Below are 21,803 nucleotides of genomic sequence, written 5' to 3' on the forward strand. Positions count from 1 at the left end.
AGGGAGAAATCTGTGCTCGATTGCCAGGCCAACAGAAATCTCAACTGACTCTTGAAAAATCTGACTTTGCTTTCATTTTCAGTTTGGACATTTACTCATTCTCAGAAGACTTTGGTGAATCCATTGTAGATGTCCAGTGTGTGAGGTGATTTACTTTGTGCAAGGCTTAAGTTGTTAAATGGGAAACGAGTAACCAACTAGTCATCGACAACTGTCTTGAGTTTGGCATTTGTGACAATGTCCTGGGACATCCCACAAACGCGTCACCTTCTAACTACGAGTGTGTGGCCTGTGAGTGGTATAGAGCGAAATCGATTACATGTACGTTTTCGTGAGAGTCTCAGCTTTCCATAGAGGGGTCACAGTAGTTTCTAGCTCTAACCATTCAGTCTATACAGATGTTTTTGTTAGAAGTGTTAAAGCCCAACACTGCAAACGTATAGTTAGTACTAATGCTCCACGTTTTTTCAAACGTCCACCACACCAGCTCCTCGTTAGTATAGTGGTGAGTATCCCCGCCTGTCACGCGGGAGACCGGGGTTCAATTCCCCGACGGGGTGAAAGGACTGCTTTTTTTTTAGGGTGAACAATGTAGCTGAGCCCACTATGCGAAAAATATGCTTGGAGATAAAGCTTTATGATACGATTTCCAGCATTATCTCAGTATTCCAAGGCATTGGTTGTTCAGTGGTAGAATTCTCGCCTGCCACGCGGGAGGCCCGGGTTCGATTCCTGGCCAATGCAGGATGTTTTGAACATGTAATTTCGAGAAGTATGCAAACCCCTGAGGGAGAAATCTGTGCTCGATTGCCAGGCCAACAGAAATCTCAACTGACTCTTGAAAAATCTGACTTTGCTTTCATTTTCAGTTTGGACATTTACTCATTCTCAGAAGACTTTGGTGAATCCATTGTAGATGTCCAGTGTGTGAGGTGATTTACTTTGTGCAAGGCTTAAGTTGTTAAATGGGAAACGAGTAACCAACTAGTCATCGACAACTGTCTTGAGTTTGGCATTTGTGACAATGTCCTGGGACATCCCACAAACGCGTCACCTTCTAACTACGAGTGTGTGGCCTGTGAGTGGTATAGAGCGAAATCGATTACATGTACGTTTTCGTGAGAGTCTCAGCTTTCCATAGAGGGGTCACAGTAGTTTCTAGCTCTAACCATTCAGTCTATACAGATGTTTTTGTTAGAAGTGTTAAAGCCCAACACTGCAAACGTATAGTTAGTACCAATGCTCCACGTTTTTTCAAACGTCCACCACACCAGCTCCTCGTTAGTATAGTGGTGAGTATCCCCGCCTGTCACGCGGGAGACCGGGGTTCAATTCCCCGACGGGGAGAAAGGACTGCTTTTTTTTTTAGGGTGAACAATGTAGCTGAGCCCACTATGCGAAAAATATGCTTGGAGATAAAGCTTTATGATACGATTTTCCAGCATTATCTCAGTATTCCAAGGCATTGGTTGTTCAGTGGTAGAATTCTCGCCTGCCACGCGGGAGGCCCGGGTTCGACTCCTGGCCAATGCAGGATGTTTTGAACATGTAATTTCGAGAAGTATGCAAACCCCTGAGGGAGAAATCTGTGCTCGATTGCCAGGCCAACAGAAATCTCAACTGACTCTTGAAAAATCTGACTTTGCTTTCATTTTCAGTTTGGACATTTACTCATTCTCAGAAGACTTTGGTGAATCCATTGTAGATGTCCAGTGTGTGAGGTGATTTACTTTGTGCAAGGCTTAAGTTGTTAAATGGGAAACGAGTAACCAACTAGTCATCGACAACTGTCTTGAGTTTGGCATTTGTGACAATGTCCTGGGACATCCCACAAACGCGTCACCTTCTAACTACGAGTGTGTGGCCTGTGAGTGGTATAGAGCGAAATCGATTACATGTACGTTTTCGTGAGAGTCTCAGCTTTCCATAGAGGGGTCACAGTAGTTTCTAGCTCTAACCATTCAGTCTATACAGATGTTTTTGTTAGAAGTGTTAAAGCCCAACACTGCAAACGTATAGTTAGTACTAATGCTCCACGTTTTTTCAAACGTCCACCACACCAGCTCCTCGTTAGTATAGTGGTGAGTATCCCCGCCTGTCACGCGGGAGACCGGGGTTCAATTCCCCGACGGGGTGAAAGGACTGCTTTTTTTTTAGGGTGAACAATGTAGCTGAGCCCACTATGCGAAAAATATGCTTGGAGATAAAGCTTTATGATACGATTTTCCAGCATTATCTCAGTATTCCAAGGCATTGGTTGTTCAGTGGTAGAATTCTCGCCTGCCACGCGGGAGGCCCGGGTTCGATTCCCGGCCAATGCAGGTTGTTTTGAACATGTAATTTCGAGAAGTATGCAAACCCCTGAGGGAGAAATCTGTGCTCGATTGCCAGGCCAACAGAAATCTCAACTGACTCTTGAAAAATCTGACTTTGCTTTCATTTTCAGTTTGGACATTTACTCATTCTCAGAAGACTTTGGTGAATCCATTGTAGATGTCCAGTGTGTGAGGTGATTTACTTTGTGCAAGGCTTAAGTTGTTAAATGGGAAACGAGTAACGACAACTGTCTTGAGTTTGGCATTTGTGACAATGTCCTGGGACATCCCACAAACACGTCACCTTCTAACTACGAGTGTGTGGCCTGTGAGTGGTATAGAGCGAAATCGATTACATGTACGTTTTCGTGAGAGTCTCAGCTTTCCATAGAGGGGTCACAGTAGTTTCTAGCTCTAACCATTCAGTCTATACAGATGTTTTTGTTAGAAGTGTTAAAGCCCAACACTGCAAACGTATAGTTAGTACCAATGCTCCACGTTTTTTCAAACGTCCACCACACCAGCTCCTCGTTAGTATAGTGGTGAGTATCCCCGCCTGTCACGCGGGAGACCGGGGTTCAATTCCCCGACGGGGAGAAAGGACTGCTTTTTTTTTAGGGTGAACAATGTAGCTGAGCCCACTATGCGAAAAATATGCTTGGAGATAAAGCTTTATGATACGATTTTCCAGCATTATCTCAGTATTCCAAGGCATTGGTTGTTCAGTGGTAGAATTCTCGCCTGCCACGCGGGAGGCCCGGGTTCGATTCCCGGCCAATTCAGGATGTTTTGAACATGTAATTTCGAGAAGTATGCAAACCCCTGAGGGAGAAATCTGTGCTCGATTGCCAGGCCAACAGAAATCTCAACTGACTCTTGAAAAATCTGACTTTGCTTTCATTTTCAGTTTGGACATTTACTCATTCTCAGAAGACTTTGGTGAATCCATTGTAGATGTCCAGTGTGTGAGGTGATTTACTTTGTGCAAGGCTTAAGTTGTTAAATGGGAAACGAGTAACGACAACTGTCTTGAGTTTGGCATTTGTGACAATGTCCTGGGACATCCCACAAACACGTCACCTTCTAACTACGAGTGTGTGGCCTGTGAGTGGTATAGAGCGAAATCGATTACATGTACGTTTTCGTGAGAGTCTCAGCTTTCCATAGAGGGGTCACAGTAGTTTCTAGCTCTAACCATTCAGTCTATACAGATGTTTTTGTTAGAAGTGTTAAAGCCCAACACTGCAAACGTATAGTTAGTACCAATGCTCCACGTTTTTTCAAACGTCCACCACACCAGCTCCTCGTTAGTATAGTGGTGAGTATCCCTGCCTGTCACGCGGGAGACCGGGGTTCAATTCCCCGACGGGGAGAAAGGACTGCTTTTTTTTTAGGGTGAACAATGTAGCTGAGCCCACTATGCGAAAAATATGCTTGGAGATAAAGCTTTATGATACGATTTTCCAGCATTATCTCAGTATTCCAAGGCATTGGTTGTTCAGTCGTAGAATTCTCGCCTGCCACGCGGGAGGCCCGGGTTCGATTCCCGGCCAATGCAGGATGTTTTGAACATGTAATTTCGAGAAGTATGCAAACCCCTGAGGGAGAAATCTGTGCTCGATTGCCAGGCCAACAGAAATCTCAACTGACTCTTGAAAAATCTGACTTTGCTTTCATTTTCAGTTTGGACATTTACTCATTCTCAGAAGACTTTGGTGAATCCATTGTAGATGTCCAGTGTGTGAGGTGATTTACTTTGTGCAAGGCTTAAGTTGTTAAATGGGAAACGAGTAACGACAACTGTCTTGAGTTTGGCATTTGTGACAATGTCCTGGGACATCCCACAAACACGTCACCTTCTAACTACGAGTGTGTGGCCTGTGAGTGGTATAGAGCGAAATCGATTACATGTACGTTTTCGTGAGAGTCTCAGCTTTCCATAGAGGGGTCACAGTAGTTTCTAGCTCTAACCATTCAGTCTATACAGATGTTTTTGTTAGAAGTGTTAAAGCCCAACACTGCAAACGTATAGTTAGTACCAATGCTCCACGTTTTTTCAAACGTCCACCACACCAGCTCCTCGTTAGTATAGTGGTGAGTATCCCCGCCTGTCACGCGGGAGACCGGGGTTCAATTCCCCGACGGGGAGAAAGGACTGCTTTTTTTTTAGGGTGAACAATGTAGCTGAGCCCACTATGCGAAAAATATGCTTGGAGATAAAGCTTTATGATACGATTTTCCAGCATTATCTCAGTATTCCAAGGCATTGGTTGTTCAGTGGTAGAATTCTCGCCTGCCACGCGGGAGGCCCGGGTTCGATTCCCGGCCAATTCAGGATGTTTTGAACATGTAATTTCGAGAAGTATGCAAACCCCTGAGGGAGAAATCTGTGCTCGATTGCCAGGCCAACAGAAATCTCAACTGACTCTTGAAAAATCTGACTTTGCTTTCATTTTCAGTTTGGACATTTACTCATTCTCAGAAGACTTTGGTGAATCCATTGTAGATGTCCAGTGTGTGAGGTGATTTACTTTGTGCAAGGCTTAAGTTGTTAAATGGGAAACGAGTAACGACAACTGTCTTGAGTTTGGCATTTGTGACAATGTCCTGGGACATCCCACAAACACGTCACCTTCTAACTACGAGTGTGTGGCCTGTGAGTGGTATAGAGCGAAATCGATTACATGTACGTTTTCGTGAGAGTCTCAGCTTTCCATAGAGGGGTCACAGTAGTTTCTAGCTCTAACCATTCAGTCTATACAGATGTTTTTGTTAGAAGTGTTAAAGCCCAACACTGCAAACGTATAGTTAGTACCAATGCTCCACGTTTTTTCAAACGTCCACCACACCAGCTCCTCGTTAGTATAGTGGTGAGTATCCCTGCCTGTCACGCGGGAGACCGGGGTTCAATTCCCCGACGGGGAGAAAGGACTGCTTTTTTTTTAGGGTGAACAATGTAGCTGAGCCCACTATGCGAAAAATATGCTTGGAGATAAAGCTTTATGATACGATTTTCCAGCATTATCTCAGTATTCCAAGGCATTGGTTGTTCAGTGGTAGAATTCTCGCCTGCCACGCGGGAGGCCCGGGTTCGATTCCCGGCCAATGCAGGATGTTTTGAACATGTAATTTCGAGAAGTATGCAAACCCCTGAGGGAGAAATCTGTGCTCGATTGCCAGGCCAACAGAAATCTCAACTGACTCTTGAAAAATCTGACTTTGCTTTCATTTTCAGTTTGGACATTTACTCATTCTCAGAAGACTTTGGTGAATCCATTGTAGATGTCCAGTGTGTGAGGTGATTTACTTTGTGCAAGGCTTAAGTTGTTAAATGGGAAACGAGTAACGACAACTGTCTTGAGTTTGGCATTTGTGACAATGTCCTGGGACATCCCACAAACACGTCACCTTCTAACTACGAGTGTGTGGCCTGTGAGTGGTATAGAGCGAAATCGATTACATGTACGTTTTCGTGAGAGTCTCAGCTTTCCATAGAGGGGTCACAGTAGTTTCTAGCTCTAACCATTCAGTCTATACAGATGTTTTTGTTAGAAGTGTTAAAGCCCAACACTGCAAACGTATAGTTAGTACCAATGCTCCACGTTTTTTCAAACGTCCACCACACCAGCTCCTCGTTAGTATAGTGGTGAGTATCCCCGCCTGTCACGCGGGAGACCGGGGTTCAATTCCCCGACGGGGAGAAAGGACTGCTTTTTTTTTAGGGTGAACAATGTAGCTGAGCCCACTATGCGAAAAATATGCTTGGAGATAAAGCTTTATGATACGATTTTCCAGCATTATCTCAGTATTCCAAGGCATTGGTTGTTCAGTGGTAGAATTCTCGCCTGCCACGCGGGAGGCCCGGGTTCGATTCCCGGCCAATGCAGGATGTTTTGAACATGTAATTTCGAGAAGTATGCAAACCCCTGAGGGAGAAATCTGTGCTCGATTGCCAGGCCAACAGAAATCTCAACTGACTCTTGAAAAATCTGACTTTGCTTTCATTTTCAGTTTGGACATTTACTCATTCTCAGAAGACTTTGGTGAATCCATTGTAGATGTCCAGTGTGTGAGGTGATTTACTTTGTGCAAGGCTTAAGTTGTTAAATGGGAAACGAGTAACGACAACTGTCTTGAGTTTGGCATTTGTGACAATGTCCTGGGACATCCCACAAACACGTCACCTTCTAACTACGAGTGTGTGGCCTGTGAGTGGTATAGAGCGAAATCGATTACATGTACGTTTTCGTGAGAGTCTCAGCTTTCCATAGAGGGGTCACAGTAGTTTCTAGCTCTAACCATTCAGTCTATACAGATGTTTTTGTTAGAAGTGTTAAAGCCCAACACTGCAAACGTATAGTTAGTACCAATGCTCCACGTTTTTTCAAACGTCCACCACACCAGCTCCTCGTTAGTATAGTGGTGAGTATCCCCGCCTGTCACGCGGGAGACCGGGGTTCAATTCCCCGACGGGGAGAAAGGACTGCTTTTTTTTTAGGGTGAACAATGTAGCTGAGCCCACTATGCGAAAAATATGCTTGGAGATAAAGCTTTATGATACGATTTTCCAGCATTATCTCAGTATTCCAAGGCATTGGTTGTTCAGTGGTAGAATTCTCGCCTGCCACGCGGGAGGCCCGGGTTCGATTCCCGGCCAATGCAGGATGTTTAGAACATGTAATTTCGAGAAGTATGCAAACCCCTGAGGGAGAAATCTGTGCTCGATTGCCAGGCCAACAGAAATCTCAACTGACTCTTGAAAAATCTGACTTTGCTTTCATTTTCAGTTTGGACATTTACTCATTCTCAGAAGACTTTGGTGAATCCATTGTAGATGTCCAGTGTGTGAGGTGATTTACTTTGTGCAAGGCTTAAGTTGTTAAATGGGAAACGAGTAACGACAACTGTCTTGAGTTTGGCATTTGTGACAATGTCCTGGGACATCCCACAAACGCGTCACCTTCTAACTACGAGTGTGTGGCCTGTGAGTGGTATAGAGCGAAATCGATTACATGTACGTTTTCGTGAGAGTCTCAGCTTTCCATGGAGGGGTCACAGTAGTTTCTAGCTCTAACCATTCAGTCTATACAGATGTTTTTGTTAGAAGTGTTAAAGCCCAACACTGCAAACGTATAGTTAGTACCAATGCTCCACGTTTTTTCAAACGTCCACCACACCAGCTCCTCGTTAGTATAGTGGTGAGTATCCCCGCCTGTCACGCGGGAGACCGGGGTTCAATTCCCCGACGGGGAGAAAGGACTGCTTTTTTTTTAGGGTGAACAATGTAGCTGAGCCCACTATGCGAAAAATATGCTTGGAGATAAAGCTTTATGATACGATTTTCCAGCATTATCTCAGTATTCCAAGGCATTGGTTGTTCAGTGGTAGAATTCTCGCCTGCCACGCGGGAGGCCCGGGTTCGATTCCCGGCCAATGCAGGATGTTTTGAACATGTAATTTCGAGAAGTATGCAAACCCCTGAGGGAGAAATCTGTGCTCGATTGCCAGGCCAACAGAAATCTCAACTGACTCTTGAAAAATCTGACTTTGCTTTCATTTTCAGTTTGGACATTTACTCATTCTCAGAAGACTTTGGTGAATCCATTGTAGATGTCCAGTGTGTGAGGTGATTTACTTTGTGCAAGGCTTAAGTTGTTAAATGGGAAACGAGTAACGACAACTGTCTTGAGTTTGGCATTTGTGACAATGTCCTGGGACATCCCACAAACACGTCACCTTCTAACTACGAGTGTGTGGCCTGTGAGTGGTATAGAGCGAAATCGATTACATGTACGTTTTCGTGAGAGTCTCAGCTTTCCATAGAGGGGTCACAGTAGTTTCTAGCTCTAACCATTCAGTCTATACAGATGTTTTTGTTAGAAGTGTTAAAGCCCAACACTGCAAACGTATAGTTAGTACCAATGCTCCACGTTTTTTCAAACGTCCACCACACCAGCTCCTCGTTAGTATAGTGGTGAGTATCCCCGCCTGTCACGCGGGAGACCGGGGTTCAATTCCCCGACGGGGAGAAAGGACTGCTTTTTTTTTAGGGTGAACAATGTAGCTGAGCCCACTATGCGAAAAATATGCTTGGAGATAAAGCTTTATGATACGATTTTCCAGCATTATCTCAGTATTCCAAGGCATTGGTTGTTCAGTGGTAGAATTCTCGCCTGCCACGCGGGAGGCCCGGGTTCGATTCCCGGCCAATGCAGGATGTTTAGAACATGTAATTTCGAGAAGTATGCAAACCCCTGAGGGAGAAATCTGTGCTCGATTGCCAGGCCAACAGAAATCTCAACTGACTCTTGAAAAATCTGACTTTGCTTTCATTTTCAGTTTGGACATTTACTCATTCTCAGAAGACTTTGGTGAATCCATTGTAGATGTCCAGTGTGTGAGGTGATTTACTTTGTGCAAGGCTTAAGTTGTTAAATGGGAAACGAGTAACGACAACTGTCTTGAGTTTGGCATTTGTGACAATGTCCTGGGACATCCCACAAACGCGTCACCTTCTAACTACGAGTGTGTGGCCTGTGAGTGGTATAGAGCGAAATCGATTACATGTACGTTTTCGTGAGAGTCTCAGCTTTCCATAGAGGGGTCACAGTAGTTTCTAGCTCTAACCATTCAGTCTATACAGATGTTTTTGTTAGAAGTGTTAAAGCCCAACACTGCAAACGTATAGTTAGTACCAATGCTCCACGTTTTTTCAAACGTCCACCACACCAGCTCCTCGTTAGTATAGTGGTGAGTATCCCCGCCTGTCACGCGGGAGACCGGGGTTCAATTCCCCGACGGGGAGAAAGGACTGCTTTTTTTTTAGGGTGAACAATGTAGCTGAGCCCACTATGCGAAAAATATGCTTGGAGATAAAGCTTTATGATACGATTTTCCAGCATTATCTCAGTATTCCAAGGCATTGGTTGTTCAGTGGTAGAATTCTCGCCTGCCACGCGGGAGGCCCGGGTTCGATTCCCGGCCAATGCAGGATGTTTTGAACATGTAATTTCGAGAAGTATGCAAACCCCTGAGGGAGAAATCTGTGCTCGATTGCCAGGCCAACAGAAATCTCAACTGACTCTTGAAAAATCTGACTTTGCTTTCATTTTCAGTTTGGACATTTACTCATTCTCAGAAGACTTTGGTGAATCCATTGTAGATGTCCAGTGTGTGAGGTGATTTACTTTGTGCAAGGCTTAAGTTGTTAAATGGGAAACGAGTAACGACAACTGTCTTGAGTTTGGCATTTGTGACAATGTCCTGGGACATCCCACAAACGCGTCACCTTCTAACTACGAGTGTGTGGCCTGTGAGTGGTATAGAGCGAAATCGATTACATGTACGTTTTCGTGAGAGTCTCAGCTTTCCATAGAGGGGTCACAGTAGTTTCTAGCTCTAACCATTCAGTCTATACAGATGTTTTTGTTAGAAGTGTTAAAGCCCAACACTGCAAACGTATAGTTAGTACCAATGCTCCACGTTTTTTCAAACGTCCACCACACCAGCTCCTCGTTAGTATAGTGGTGAGTATCCCCGCCTGTCACGCGGGAGACCGGGGTTCAATTCCCCGACGGGGAGAAAGGACTGCTTTTTTTTTAGGGTGAACAATGTAGCTGAGCCCACTATGCGAAAAATATGCTTGGAGATAAAGCTTTATGATACGATTTTCCAGCATTATCTCAGTATTCCAAGGCATTGGTTGTTCAGTGGTAGAATTCTCGCCTGCCACGCGGGAGGCCCGGGTTCGATTCCCGGCCAATGCAGGATGTTTAGAACATGTAATTTCGAGAAGTATGCAAACCCCTGAGGGAGAAATCTGTGCTCGATTGCCAGGCCAACAGAAATCTCAACTGACTCTTGAAAAATCTGACTTTGCTTTCATTTTCAGTTTGGACATTTACTCATTCTCAGAAGACTTTGGTGAATCCATTGTAGATGTCCAGTGTGTGAGGTGATTTACTTTGTGCAAGGCTTAAGTTGTTAAATGGGAAACGAGTAACGACAACTGTCTTGAGTTTGGCATTTGTGACAATGTCCTGGGACATCCCACAAACGCGTCACCTTCTAACTACGAGTGTGTGGCCTGTGAGTGGTATAGAGCGAAATCGATTACATGTACGTTTTCGTGAGAGTCTCAGCTTTCCATAGAGGGGTCACAGTAGTTTCTAGCTCTAACCATTCAGTCTATACAGATGTTTTTGTTAGAAGTGTTAAAGCCCAACACTGCAAACGTATAGTTAGTACCAATGCTCCACGTTTTTTCAAACGTCCACCACACCAGCTCCTCGTTAGTATAGTGGTGAGTATCCCCGCCTGTCACGCGAACCCCTGAGGGAGAAATCTGTGCTCGATTGCCAGGCCAACAGAAATCTCAACTGACTCTTGAAAAATCTGACTTTGCTTTCATTTTCAGTTTGGACATTTACTCATTCTCAGAAGACTTTGGTGAATCCATTGTAGATGTCCAGTGTGTGAGGTGATTTACTTTGTGCAAGGCTTAAGTTGTTAAATGGGAAACGAGTAACCAACTAGTCATCGACAACTGTCTTGAGTTTGGCATTTGTGACAATGTCCTGGGACATCCCACAAACGCGTCACCTTCTAACTACGAGTGTGTGGCCTGTGAGAGGTATAGAGCGAAATCGATTACATGTACGTTTTCGTGAGAGTCTCAGCTTTCCATAGAGGGGTCACAGTAGTTTCTAGCTCTAACCATTCAGTCTATACAGATGTTTTTGTTAGAAGTGTTAAAGCCCAACACTGCAAACGTATAGTTAGTACCAATGCTCCACGTTTTTTCAAACGTCCACCACACCAGCTCCTCGTTAGTATAGTGGTGAGTATCCCCGCCTGTCACGCGGGAGACCGGGGTTCAATTCCCCGACGGGGAGAAAGGACTGCTTTTTTTTTAGGGTGAACAATGTAGCTGAGCCCACTATGCGAAAAATATGCTTGGAGATAAAGCTTTATGATACGATTTTCCAGCATTATCTCAGTATTCCAAGGCATTGGTTGTTCAGTGGTAGAATTCTCGCCTGCCACGCGGGAGGCCCGGGTTCGATTCCCGGCCAATGCAGGATGTTTTGAACATGTAATTTTGAGAAGTATGCAAACCCCTGAGGGAGAAATCTGTGCTCGATTGCCAGGCCAACAGAAATCTCAACTGACTCTTGAAAAATCTGACTTTGCTTTCATTTTCAGTTTGGACATTTACTCATTCTCAGAAGACTTTGGTGAATCCATTGTAGATGTCCAGTGTGTGAGGTGATTTACTTTGTGCAAGGCTTAAGTTGTTAAATGGGAAACGAGTAACCAACTAGCCATCGACAACTGTCTTGAGTTTGGCATTTGTGACAATGTCCTGGGACATCCCACAAACGCGTCACCTTCTAACTACGAGTGTGTGGCCTGTGAGTGGTATAGAGCGAAATCGATTACATGTACGTTTTCGTGAGAGTCTCAGCTTTCCATAGAGGGGTCACAGTAGTTTCTAGCTCTAACCATTCAGTCTATACAGATGTTTTTGTTAGAAGTGTTAAAGCCCAACACTGCAAACGTATAGTTAGTACCAATGCTCCACGTTTTTTCAAACGTCCACCACACCAGCTCCTCGTTAGTATAGTGGTGAGTATCCCCGCCTGTCACGCGAACCCCTGAGGGAGAAATCTGTGCTCGATTGCCAGGCCAACAGAAATCTCAACTGACTCTTGAAAAATCTGACTTTGCTTTCATTTTCAGTTTGGACATTTACTCATTCTCAGAAGACTTTGGTGAATCCATTGTAGATGTCCAGTGTGTGAGGTGATTTACTTTGTGCAAGGCTTAAGTTGTTAAATGGGAAACGAGTAACCAACTAGTCATCGACAACTGTCTTGAGTTTGGCATTTGTGACAATGTCCTGGGACATCCCACAAACGCGTCACCTTCTAACTACGAGTGTGTGGCCTGTGAGAGGTATAGAGCGAAATCGATTACATGTACGTTTTCGTGAGAGTCTCAGCTTTCCATAGAGGGGTCACAGTAGTTTCTAGCTCTAACCATTCAGTCTATACAGATGTTTTTGTTAGAAGTGTTAAAGCCCAACACTGCAAACGTATAGTTAGTACCAATGCTCCACGTTTTTTCAAACGTCCACCACACCAGCTCCTCGTTAGTATAGTGGTGAGTATCCCCGCCTGTCACGCGGGAGACCGGGGTTCAATTCCCCGACGGGGAGAAAGGACTGCTTTTTTTTTAGGGTGAACAATGTAGCTGAGCCCACTATGCGAAAAATATGCTTGGAGATAAAGCTTTATGATACGATTTTCCAGCATTATCTCAGTATTCCAAGGCATTGGTTGTTCAGTGGTAGAATTCTCGCCTGCCACGCGGGAGGCCCGGGTTCGATTCCCGGCCAATGCAGGATGTTTTGAACATGTAATTTCGAGAAGTATGCAAACCCCTGAGGGAGAAATCTGTGCTCGATTGCCAGGCCAACAGAAATCTCAACTGACTCTTGAAAAATCTGACTTTGCTTTCATTTTCAGTTTGGACATTTACTCATTCTCAGAAGACTTTGGTGAATCCATTGTAGATGTCCAGTGTGTGAGGTGATTTACTTTGTGCAAGGCTTAAGTTGTTAAATGGGAAACGAGTAACGACAACTGTCTTGAGTTTGGCATTTGTGACAATGTCCTGGGACATCCCACAAACGCGTCACCTTCTAACTACGAGTGTGTGGCCTGTGAGTGGTATAGAGCGAAATCGATTACATGTACGTTTTCGTGAGAGTCTCAGCTTTCCATAGAGGGGTCACAGTAGTTTCTAGCTCTAACCATTCAGTCTATACAGATGTTTTTGTTAGAAGTGTTAAAGCCCAACACTGCAAACGTATAGTTAGTACCAATGCTCCACGTTTTTTCAAACGTCCACCACACCAGCTCCTCGTTAGTATAGTGGTGAGTATCCCCGCCTGTCACGCGGGAGACCGGGGTTCAATTCCCCGACGGGGAGAAAGGACTGCTTTTTTTTTAGGGTGAACAATGTAGCTGAGCCCACTATGCGAAAAATATGCTTGGAGATAAAGCTTTATGATACGATTTTCCAGCATTATCTCAGTATTCCAAGGCATTGGTTGTTCAGTGGTAGAATTCTCGCCTGCCACGCGGGAGGCCCGGGTTCGATTCCCGGCCAATGCAGGATGTTTAGAACATGTAATTTCGAGAAGTATGCAAACCCCTGAGGGAGAAATCTGTGCTCGATTGCCAGGCCAACAGAAATCTCAACTGACTCTTGAAAAATCTGACTTTGCTTTCATTTTCAGTTTGGACATTTACTCATTCTCAGAAGACTTTGGTGAATCCATTGTAGATGTCCAGTGTGTGAGGTGATTTACTTTGTGCAAGGCTTAAGTTGTTAAATGGGAAACGAGTAACGACAACTGTCTTGAGTTTGGCATTTGTGACAATGTCCTGGGACATCCCACAAACGCGTCACCTTCTAACTACGAGTGTGTGGCCTGTGAGTGGTATAGAGCGAAATCGATTACATGTACGTTTTCGTGAGAGTCTCAGCTTTCCATAGAGGGGTCACAGTAGTTTCTAGCTCTAACCATTCAGTCTATACAGATGTTTTTGTTAGAAGTGTTAAAGCCCAACACTGCAAACGTATAGTTAGTACCAATGCTCCACGTTTTTTCAAACGTCCACCACACCAGCTCCTCGTTAGTATAGTGGTGAGTATCCCCGCCTGTCACGCGAACCCCTGAGGGAGAAATCTGTGCTCGATTGCCAGGCCAACAGAAATCTCAACTGACTCTTGAAAAATCTGACTTTGCTTTCATTTTCAGTTTGGACATTTACTCATTCTCAGAAGACTTTGGTGAATCCATTGTAGATGTCCAGTGTGTGAGGTGATTTACTTTGTGCAAGGCTTAAGTTGTTAAATGGGAAACGAGTAACCAACTAGTCATCGACAACTGTCTTGAGTTTGGCATTTGTGACAATGTCCTGGGACATCCCACAAACGCGTCACCTTCTAACTACGAGTGTGTGGCCTGTGAGAGGTATAGAGCGAAATCGATTACATGTACGTTTTCGTGAGAGTCTCAGCTTTCCATAGAGGGGTCACAGTAGTTTCTAGCTCTAACCATTCAGTCTATACAGATGTTTTTGTTAGAAGTGTTAAAGCCCAACACTGCAAACGTATAGTTAGTACCAATGCTCCACGTTTTTTCAAACGTCCACCACACCAGCTCCTCGTTAGTATAGTGGTGAGTATCCCCGCCTGTCACGCGGGAGACCGGGGTTCAATTCCCCGACGGGGAGAAAGGACTGCTTTTTTTTTAGGGTGAACAATGTAGCTGAGCCCACTATGCGAAAAATATGCTTGGAGATAAAGCTTTATGATACGATTTTCCAGCATTATCTCAGTATTCCAAGGCATTGGTTGTTCAGTGGTAGAATTCTCGCCTGCCACGCGGGAGGCCCGGGTTCGATTCCCGGCCAATGCAGGATGTTTTGAACATGTAATTTCGAGAAGTATGCAAACCCCTGAGGGAGAAATCTGTGCTCGATTGCCAGGCCAACAGAAATCTCAACTGACTCTTGAAAAATCTGACTTTGCTTTCATTTTCAGTTTGGACATTTACTCATTCTCAGAAGACTTTGGTGAATCCATTGTAGATGTCCAGTGTGTGAGGTGATTTACTTTGTGCAAGGCTTAAGTTGTTAAATGGGAAACGAGTAACCAACTAGCCATCGACAACTGTCTTGAGTTTGGCATTTGTGACAATGTCCTGGGACATCCCACAAACGCGTCACCTTCTAACTACGAGTGTGTGGCCTGTGAGTGGTATAGAGCGAAATCGATTACATGTACGTTTTCGTGAGAGTCTCAGCTTTCCATAGAGGGGTCACAGTAGTTTCTAGCTCTAACCATTCAGTCTATACAGATGTTTTTGTTAGAAGTGTTAAAGCCCAACACTGCAAACGTATAGTTAGTACCAATGCTCCACGTTTTTTCAAACGTCCACCACACCAGCTCCTCGTTAGTATAGTGGTGAGTATCCCCGCCTGTCACGCGAACCCCTGAGGGAGAAATCTGTGCTCGATTGCCAGGCCAACAGAAATCTCAACTGACTCTTGAAAAATCTGACTTTGCTTTCATTTTCAGTTTGGACATTTACTCATTCTCAGAAGACTTTGGTGAATCCATTGTAGATGTCCAGTGTGTGAGGTGATTTACTTTGTGCAAGGCTTAAGTTGTTAAATGGGAAACGAGTAACCAACTAGTCATCGACAACTGTCTTGAGTTTGGCATTTGTGACAATGTCCTGGGACATCCCACAAACGCGTCACCTTCTAACTACGAGTGTGTGGCCTGTGAGAGGTATAGAGCGAAATCGATTACATGTACGTTTTCGTGAGAGTCTCAGCTTTCCATAGAGGGGTCACAGTAGTTTCTAGCTCTAACCATTCAGTCTATACAGATGTTTTTGTTAGAAGTGTTAAAGCCCAACACTGCAAACGTATAGTTAGTACCAATGCTCCACGTTTTTTCAAACGTCCACCACACCAGCTCCTCGTTAGTATAGTGGTGAGTATCCCCGCCTGTCACGCGGGAGACCGGGGTTCAATTCCCCGACGGGGAGAAAGGACTGCTTTTTTTTTAGGGTGAACAATGTAGCTGAGCCCACTATGCGAAAAATATGCTTGGAGATAAAGCTTTATGATACGATTTTCCAGCATTATCTCAGTATTCCAAGGCATTGGTTGTTCAGTGGTAGAATTCTCGCCTGCCACGCGGGAGGCCCGGGTTCGATTCCCGGCCAATGCAGGATGTTTTGAACATGTAATTTCGAGAAGTATGCAAACCCCTGAGGGAGAAATCTGTGCTCGATTGCCAGGCCAACAGAAATCTCAACTGACTCTTGAAAAATCTGACTTTGCTTTCATTTTCAGTTTGGACATTTACTCATTCTCAGAAGACTTTGGTGAATCCATTGTAGATGTCCAGTGTGTGAGGTGATTTACTTTGTGCAAGGCTTAAGTTGTTAAATGGGAAACGAGTAACCAACTAGCCATCGACAACTGTCTTGAGTTTGGCATTTGTGACAATGTCCTGGGACATCCCACAAACGCGTCACCTTCTAACTACGAGTGTGTGGCCTGTGAGTGGTATAGAGCGAAATCGATTACATGTACGTTTTCGTGAGAGTCTCAGCTTTCCATAGAGGGGTCACAGTAGTTTCTAGCTCTAACCATTCAGTCTATACAGATGTTTTTGTTAGAAGTGTTAAAGCCCAACACTGCAAACGTATAGTTAGTACCAATGCTCCACGTTTTTTCAAACGTCCACCACACCAGCTCCTCGTTAGTATAGTGGTGAGTATCCCCGCCTGTCACGCGAACCCCTGAGGGAGAAATCTGTGCTCGATTGCCAGGCCAACAGAAATCTCAACTGACTCTTGAAAAATCTGACTTTGCTTTCATTTTCAGTTTGGACATTTACTCATTCTCAGAAGACTTTGGTGAATCCATTGTAGATGTCCAGTGTGTGAGGTGATTTACTTTGTGCAAGGCTTAAGTTGTTAAATGGGAAACGAGTAACCAACTAGTCATCGACAACTGTCTTGAGTTTGGCATTTGTGACAATGTCCTGGGACATCCCACAAACGCGTCACCTTCTAACTACGAGTGTGTGGCCTGTGAGAGGTATAGAGCGAAATCGATTACATGTACGTTTTCGTGAGAGTCTCAGCTTTCCATAGAGGGGTCACAGTAGTTTCTAGCTCTAACCATTCAGTCTATACAGATGTTTTTGTTAGAAGTGTTAAAGCCCAACACTGCAAACGTATAGTTAGTACCAATGCTCCACGTTTTTTCAAACGTCCACCACACCAGCTCCTCGTTAGTATAGTGGTGAGTATCCCCGCCTGTCACGCGGGAGACCGGGGTTCAATTCCCCGACGGGGAGAAAGGACTGCTTTTTTTTTAGGGTGAACAATGTAGCTGAGCCCACTATGCGAAAAATATGCTTGGAGATAAAGCTTTATGATACGATTTTCCAGCATTATCTCAGTATTCCAAGGCATTGGTTGTTCAGTGGTAGAATTCTCGCCTGCCACGCGGGAGGCCCGGGTTCGATTCCCGGCCAATGCAGGATGTTTTGAACATGTAATTTCGAGAAGTATGCAAACCCCTGAGGGAGAAATCTGTGCTCGATTGCCAGGCCAACAGAAATCTCAACTGACTCTTGAAAAATCTGACTTTGCTTTCATTTTCAGTTTGGACATTTACTCATTCTCAGAAGACTTTGGTGAATCCATTGTAGATGTCCAGTGTGTGAGGTGATTTACTTTGTGCAAGGCTTAAGTTGTTAAATGGGAAACGAGTAACGACAACTGTCTTGAGTTTGGCATTTGTGACAATGTCCTGGGACATCCCACAAACACGTCACCTTCTAACTACGAGTGTGTGGCCTGTGAGTGGTATAGAGCGAAATCGATTACATGTACGTTTTCGTGAGAGTCTCAGCTTTCCATAGAGGGGTCACAGTAGTTTCTAGCTCTAACCATTCAGTCTATACAGATGTTTTTGTTAGAAGTGTTAAAGCCCAACACTGCAAACGTATAGTTAGTACCAATGCTCCACGTTTTTTCAAACGTCCACCACACCAGCTCCTCGTTAGTATAGTGGTGAGTATCCCCGCCTGTCACGCGGGAGACCGGGGTTCAATTCCCCGACGGGGAGAAAGGACTGCTTTTTTTTTAGGGTGAACAATGTAGCTGAGCCCACTATGCGAAAAATATGCTTGGAGATAAAGCTTTATGATACGATTTTCCAGCATTATCTCAGTATTCCAAGGCATTGGTTGTTCAGTGGTAGAATTCTCGCCTGCCACACGGGAGGCCCGGGTTCGATTCCCGGCCAATGCAGGTTGTTTTGAACATGTAATTTCGAGAAGTATGCAAACCCCTGAGGGAGAAATCTGTGCTCGATTGCCAGGCCAACAGAAATCTCAACTGACTCTTGAAAAATCTGACTTTGCTTTCATTTTCAGTTTGGACATTTACTCATTCTCAGAAGACTTTGGTGAATCCATTGTAGATGTCCAGTGTGTGAGGTGATTTACTTTGTGCAAGGCTTAAGTTGTTAAATGGGAAACGAGTAACCAACTAGTCATCGACAACTGTCTTGAGTTTGGCATTTGTGACAATGTCCTGGGACATCCCACAAACACGTCACCTTCTAACTACGAGTGTGTGGCCTGTGAGTGGTATAGAGCGAAATCGATTACATGTACGTTTTCGTGAGAGTCTCAGCTTTCCATAGAGGGGTCACAGTAGTTTCTAGCTCTAACCATGCAGTCTATACAGATGTTTTTGTTAGAAGTGTTAAAGCCCAACACTGCAAACGTATAGTTAGTACCAATGCTCCACGTTTTTTCAAACGTCCACCACACCAGCTCCTTGTTAGTATAGTGGTGAGTATCCCCGCCTGTCACGCGGGAGACCGGGGTTCAATTCCCCGACGGGGAGAAAGGACTGCTTTTTTTTTAGGGTGAACAATGTAGCTGAGCCCACTATGCGAAAAATATGCTTGGAGATAAAGCTTTATGATACGATTTTCCAGCATTATCTCAGTATTCCAAGGCATTGGTTGTTCAGTGGTAGAATTCTCGCCTGCCACGCGGGAGGCCCGGGTTCGATTCCCGGCCAATGCAGGATGTTTTGAACATGTAATTTCGAGAAGTATGCAAACCCCTGAGGGAGAAATCTGTGCTCGATTGCCAGGCCAACAGAAATCTCAACTGACTCTTGAAAAATCTGACTTTGCTTTCATTTTCAGTTTGGACATTTACTCATTCTCAGAAGACTTTGGTGAATCCATTGTAGATGTCCAGTGTGTGAGGTGATTTACTTTGTGCAAGGCTTAAGTTGTTAAATGGGAAACGAGTAACCAACTAGCCATCGACAACTGTCTTGAGTTTGGCATTTGTGACAATGTCCTGGGACATCCCACAAACGCGTCACCTTCTAACTACGAGTGTGTGGCCTGTGAGTGGTATAGAGCGAAATCGATTACATGTACGTTTTCGTGAGAGTCTCAGCTTTCCATAGAGGGGTCACAGTAGTTTCTAGCTCTAACCATTCAGTCTATACAGATGTTTTTGTTAGAAGTGTTAAAGCCCAACACTGCAAACGTATAGTTAGTACCAATGCTCCACGTTTTTTCAAACGTCCACCACACCAGCTCCTCGTTAGTATAGTGGTGAGTATCCCCGCCTGTCACGCGAACCCCTGAGGGAGAAATCTGTGCTCGATTGCCAGGCCAACAGAAATCTCAACTGACTCTTGAAAAATCTGACTTTGCTTTCATTTTCAGTTTGGACATTTACTCATTCTCAGAAGACTTTGGTGAATCCATTGTAGATGTCCAGTGTGTGAGGTGATTTACTTTGTGCAAGGCTTAAGTTGTTAAATGGGAAACGAGTAACCAACTAGTCATCGACAACTGTCTTGAGTTTGGCATTTGTGACAATGTCCTGGGACATCCCACAAACGCGTCACCTTCTAACTACGAGTGTGTGGCCTGTGAGAGGTATAGAGCGAAATCGATTACATGTACGTTTTCGTGAGAGTCTCAGCTTTCCATAGAGGGGTCACAGTAGTTTCTAGCTCTAACCATTCAGTCTATACAGATGTTTTTGTTAGAAGTGTTAAAGCCCAACACTGCAAACGTATAGTTAGTACCAATGCTCCACGTTTTTTCAAACGTCCACCACACCAGCTCCTCGTTAGTATAGTGGTGAGTATCCCCGCCTGTCACGCGGGAGACCGGGGTTCAATTCCCCGACGGGGAGAAAGGACTGCTTTTTTTTTAGGGTGAACAATGTAGCTGAGCCCACTATGCGAAAAATATGCTTGGAGATAAAGCTTTATGATACGATTTTCCAGCATTATCTCAGTATTCCAAGGCATTGGTTGTTCAGTGGTAGAATTCTCGCCTGCCACGCGGGAGGCCCGGGTTCGATTCCCGGCCAATGCAGGTTGTTTTGAACATGTAATTTCGAGAAGTATGCAAACCCCTGAGGGAGAAATCTGTGCTCGATTGCCAGGCCAACAGAAATCTCAACTGACTCTTGAAAAATCTGACTTTGCTTTCATTTTCAGTTTGGACATTTACTCATTCTCAGAAGACTTTGGTGAATCCATTGTAGATGTCCAGTGTGTGAGGTGATTTACTTTGTGCAAGGCTTAAGTTGTTAAATGGGAAACGAGTAACCAACTAGTCATCGACAACTGTCTTGAGTTTGGCATTTGTGACAATGTCCTGGGACATCCCACAAACACGTCACCTTCTAACTACGAGTGTGTGGCCTGTGAGTGGTATAGAGCGAAATCGATTACATGTACGTTTTCGTGAGAGTCTCAGCTTTCCATAGAGGGGTCACAGTAGTTTCTAGCTCTAACCATTCAGTCTATACAGATGTTTTTGTTAGAAGTGTTAAAGCCCAACACTGCAAACGTATAGTTAGTACCAATGCTCCACGTTTTTTCAAACGTCCACCACACCAGCTCCTCGTTAGTATAGTGGTGAGTATCCCCGCCTGTCACGCGGGAGACCGGGGTTCAATTCCCCGACGGGGAGAAAGGACTGCTTTTTTTTTAGGGTGAACAATGTAGCTGAGCCCACTATGCGAAAAATATGCTTGGAGATAAAGCTTTATGATACGATTTTCCAGCATTATCTCAGTATTCCAAGGCATTGGTTGTTCAGTGGTAGAATTCTCGCCTGCCACGCGGGAGGCCCGGGTTCGATTCCCGGCCAATGCAGGATGTTTAGAACATGTAATTTCGAGAAGTATGCAAACCCCTGAGGGAGAAATCTGTGCTCGATTGCCAGGCCAACAGAAATCTCAACTGACTCTTGAAAAATCTGACTTTGCTTTCATTTTCAGTTTGGACATTTACTCATTCTCAGAAGACTTTGGTGAATCCATTGTAGATGTCCAGTGTGTGAGGTGATTTACTTTGTGCAAGGCTTAAGTTGTTAAATGGGAAACGAGTAACGACAACTGTCTTGAGTTTGGCATTTGTGACAATGTCCTGGGACATCCCACAAACACGTCACCTTCTAACTACGAGTGTGTGGCCTGTGAGTGGTATAGAGCGAAATCGATTACATGTACGTTTTCGTGGGAGTCTCAGCTTTCCATAGAGGGGTCACAGTAGTTTCTAGCTCTAACCATTCAGTCTATACAGATGTTTTTGTTAGAAGTGTTAAAGCCCAACACTGCAAACGTATAGTTAGTACCAATGCTCCACGTTTTTTCAAACGTCCACCACACCAGCTCCTCGTTAGTATAGTGGTGAGTATCCCCGCCTGTCACGCGAACCCCTGAGGGAGAAATCTGTGCTCGATTGCCAGGCCAACAGAAATCTCAACTGACTCTTGAAAAATCTGACTTTGCTTTCATTTTCAGTTTGGACATTTACTCATT

General features: G+C 44.6%; 35 non-coding genes across 35 annotated transcripts; all 35 read left to right on the forward strand.

Moving 5' to 3' along the window:
• The first annotated feature begins 1,275 nt into the window (after positions 1-1,275).
• Positions 1,276-1,347, forward strand: trnad-guc. Its single transcript has one exon. It is a non-coding gene; the product is annotated as a tRNA-Asp (tRNA).
• A 903-nt stretch (positions 1,348-2,250) lies between these two features.
• Positions 2,251-2,321, forward strand: trnag-gcc. The gene has a single exon. It is a non-coding gene; the product is annotated as a tRNA-Gly (tRNA).
• Positions 2,322-2,840: 519 nt separating this feature from the next.
• Positions 2,841-2,912, forward strand: trnad-guc. The gene has a single exon. It is a non-coding gene; the product is annotated as a tRNA-Asp (tRNA).
• Positions 2,913-4,392: 1,480 nt separating this feature from the next.
• trnad-guc lies at positions 4,393-4,464 on the forward strand. Its single transcript has one exon. It is a non-coding gene; the product is annotated as a tRNA-Asp (tRNA).
• An 890-nt stretch (positions 4,465-5,354) lies between these two features.
• trnag-gcc lies at positions 5,355-5,425 on the forward strand. The gene has a single exon. It is a non-coding gene; the product is annotated as a tRNA-Gly (tRNA).
• A 519-nt stretch (positions 5,426-5,944) lies between these two features.
• trnad-guc lies at positions 5,945-6,016 on the forward strand. The gene has a single exon. It is a non-coding gene; the product is annotated as a tRNA-Asp (tRNA).
• A 114-nt stretch (positions 6,017-6,130) lies between these two features.
• Positions 6,131-6,201, forward strand: trnag-gcc. Its single transcript has one exon. It is a non-coding gene; the product is annotated as a tRNA-Gly (tRNA).
• A 519-nt stretch (positions 6,202-6,720) lies between these two features.
• trnad-guc lies at positions 6,721-6,792 on the forward strand. Its single transcript has one exon. It is a non-coding gene; the product is annotated as a tRNA-Asp (tRNA).
• A 114-nt stretch (positions 6,793-6,906) lies between these two features.
• On the forward strand, positions 6,907-6,977 carry trnag-gcc. Its single transcript has one exon. It is a non-coding gene; the product is annotated as a tRNA-Gly (tRNA).
• Positions 6,978-7,496: 519 nt separating this feature from the next.
• On the forward strand, positions 7,497-7,568 carry trnad-guc. Its single transcript has one exon. It is a non-coding gene; the product is annotated as a tRNA-Asp (tRNA).
• A 114-nt stretch (positions 7,569-7,682) lies between these two features.
• trnag-gcc lies at positions 7,683-7,753 on the forward strand. Its single transcript has one exon. It is a non-coding gene; the product is annotated as a tRNA-Gly (tRNA).
• A 519-nt stretch (positions 7,754-8,272) lies between these two features.
• Positions 8,273-8,344, forward strand: trnad-guc. Its single transcript has one exon. It is a non-coding gene; the product is annotated as a tRNA-Asp (tRNA).
• A 114-nt stretch (positions 8,345-8,458) lies between these two features.
• Positions 8,459-8,529, forward strand: trnag-gcc. The gene has a single exon. It is a non-coding gene; the product is annotated as a tRNA-Gly (tRNA).
• A 519-nt stretch (positions 8,530-9,048) lies between these two features.
• trnad-guc lies at positions 9,049-9,120 on the forward strand. Its single transcript has one exon. It is a non-coding gene; the product is annotated as a tRNA-Asp (tRNA).
• A 114-nt stretch (positions 9,121-9,234) lies between these two features.
• Positions 9,235-9,305, forward strand: trnag-gcc. Its single transcript has one exon. It is a non-coding gene; the product is annotated as a tRNA-Gly (tRNA).
• Positions 9,306-9,824: 519 nt separating this feature from the next.
• trnad-guc lies at positions 9,825-9,896 on the forward strand. The gene has a single exon. It is a non-coding gene; the product is annotated as a tRNA-Asp (tRNA).
• Positions 9,897-10,010: 114 nt separating this feature from the next.
• On the forward strand, positions 10,011-10,081 carry trnag-gcc. The gene has a single exon. It is a non-coding gene; the product is annotated as a tRNA-Gly (tRNA).
• Positions 10,082-11,137: 1,056 nt separating this feature from the next.
• On the forward strand, positions 11,138-11,209 carry trnad-guc. The gene has a single exon. It is a non-coding gene; the product is annotated as a tRNA-Asp (tRNA).
• A 114-nt stretch (positions 11,210-11,323) lies between these two features.
• Positions 11,324-11,394, forward strand: trnag-gcc. Its single transcript has one exon. It is a non-coding gene; the product is annotated as a tRNA-Gly (tRNA).
• Positions 11,395-12,462: 1,068 nt separating this feature from the next.
• Positions 12,463-12,534, forward strand: trnad-guc. Its single transcript has one exon. It is a non-coding gene; the product is annotated as a tRNA-Asp (tRNA).
• Positions 12,535-12,648: 114 nt separating this feature from the next.
• trnag-gcc lies at positions 12,649-12,719 on the forward strand. The gene has a single exon. It is a non-coding gene; the product is annotated as a tRNA-Gly (tRNA).
• Positions 12,720-13,238: 519 nt separating this feature from the next.
• On the forward strand, positions 13,239-13,310 carry trnad-guc. The gene has a single exon. It is a non-coding gene; the product is annotated as a tRNA-Asp (tRNA).
• Positions 13,311-13,424: 114 nt separating this feature from the next.
• On the forward strand, positions 13,425-13,495 carry trnag-gcc. Its single transcript has one exon. It is a non-coding gene; the product is annotated as a tRNA-Gly (tRNA).
• A 1,056-nt stretch (positions 13,496-14,551) lies between these two features.
• Positions 14,552-14,623, forward strand: trnad-guc. The gene has a single exon. It is a non-coding gene; the product is annotated as a tRNA-Asp (tRNA).
• A 114-nt stretch (positions 14,624-14,737) lies between these two features.
• On the forward strand, positions 14,738-14,808 carry trnag-gcc. The gene has a single exon. It is a non-coding gene; the product is annotated as a tRNA-Gly (tRNA).
• A 1,068-nt stretch (positions 14,809-15,876) lies between these two features.
• trnad-guc lies at positions 15,877-15,948 on the forward strand. Its single transcript has one exon. It is a non-coding gene; the product is annotated as a tRNA-Asp (tRNA).
• Positions 15,949-16,062: 114 nt separating this feature from the next.
• On the forward strand, positions 16,063-16,133 carry trnag-gcc. The gene has a single exon. It is a non-coding gene; the product is annotated as a tRNA-Gly (tRNA).
• A 1,068-nt stretch (positions 16,134-17,201) lies between these two features.
• trnad-guc lies at positions 17,202-17,273 on the forward strand. Its single transcript has one exon. It is a non-coding gene; the product is annotated as a tRNA-Asp (tRNA).
• Positions 17,274-17,387: 114 nt separating this feature from the next.
• trnag-gcc lies at positions 17,388-17,458 on the forward strand. The gene has a single exon. It is a non-coding gene; the product is annotated as a tRNA-Gly (tRNA).
• A 519-nt stretch (positions 17,459-17,977) lies between these two features.
• Positions 17,978-18,049, forward strand: trnad-guc. The gene has a single exon. It is a non-coding gene; the product is annotated as a tRNA-Asp (tRNA).
• A 902-nt stretch (positions 18,050-18,951) lies between these two features.
• Positions 18,952-19,022, forward strand: trnag-gcc. The gene has a single exon. It is a non-coding gene; the product is annotated as a tRNA-Gly (tRNA).
• A 1,068-nt stretch (positions 19,023-20,090) lies between these two features.
• Positions 20,091-20,162, forward strand: trnad-guc. Its single transcript has one exon. It is a non-coding gene; the product is annotated as a tRNA-Asp (tRNA).
• A 114-nt stretch (positions 20,163-20,276) lies between these two features.
• trnag-gcc lies at positions 20,277-20,347 on the forward strand. The gene has a single exon. It is a non-coding gene; the product is annotated as a tRNA-Gly (tRNA).
• Positions 20,348-20,878: 531 nt separating this feature from the next.
• Positions 20,879-20,950, forward strand: trnad-guc. The gene has a single exon. It is a non-coding gene; the product is annotated as a tRNA-Asp (tRNA).
• A 114-nt stretch (positions 20,951-21,064) lies between these two features.
• On the forward strand, positions 21,065-21,135 carry trnag-gcc. Its single transcript has one exon. It is a non-coding gene; the product is annotated as a tRNA-Gly (tRNA).
• The last annotated feature ends 668 nt before the right edge of the window (positions 21,136-21,803 follow it).

The sequence above is a fragment of the Oncorhynchus mykiss genome, unplaced genomic scaffold (genome assembly GCF_013265735.2).
Source record: "Oncorhynchus mykiss isolate Arlee unplaced genomic scaffold, USDA_OmykA_1.1 un_scaffold_291, whole genome shotgun sequence".
NCBI lineage: Eukaryota > Metazoa > Chordata > Actinopteri > Salmoniformes > Salmonidae > Oncorhynchus > Oncorhynchus mykiss.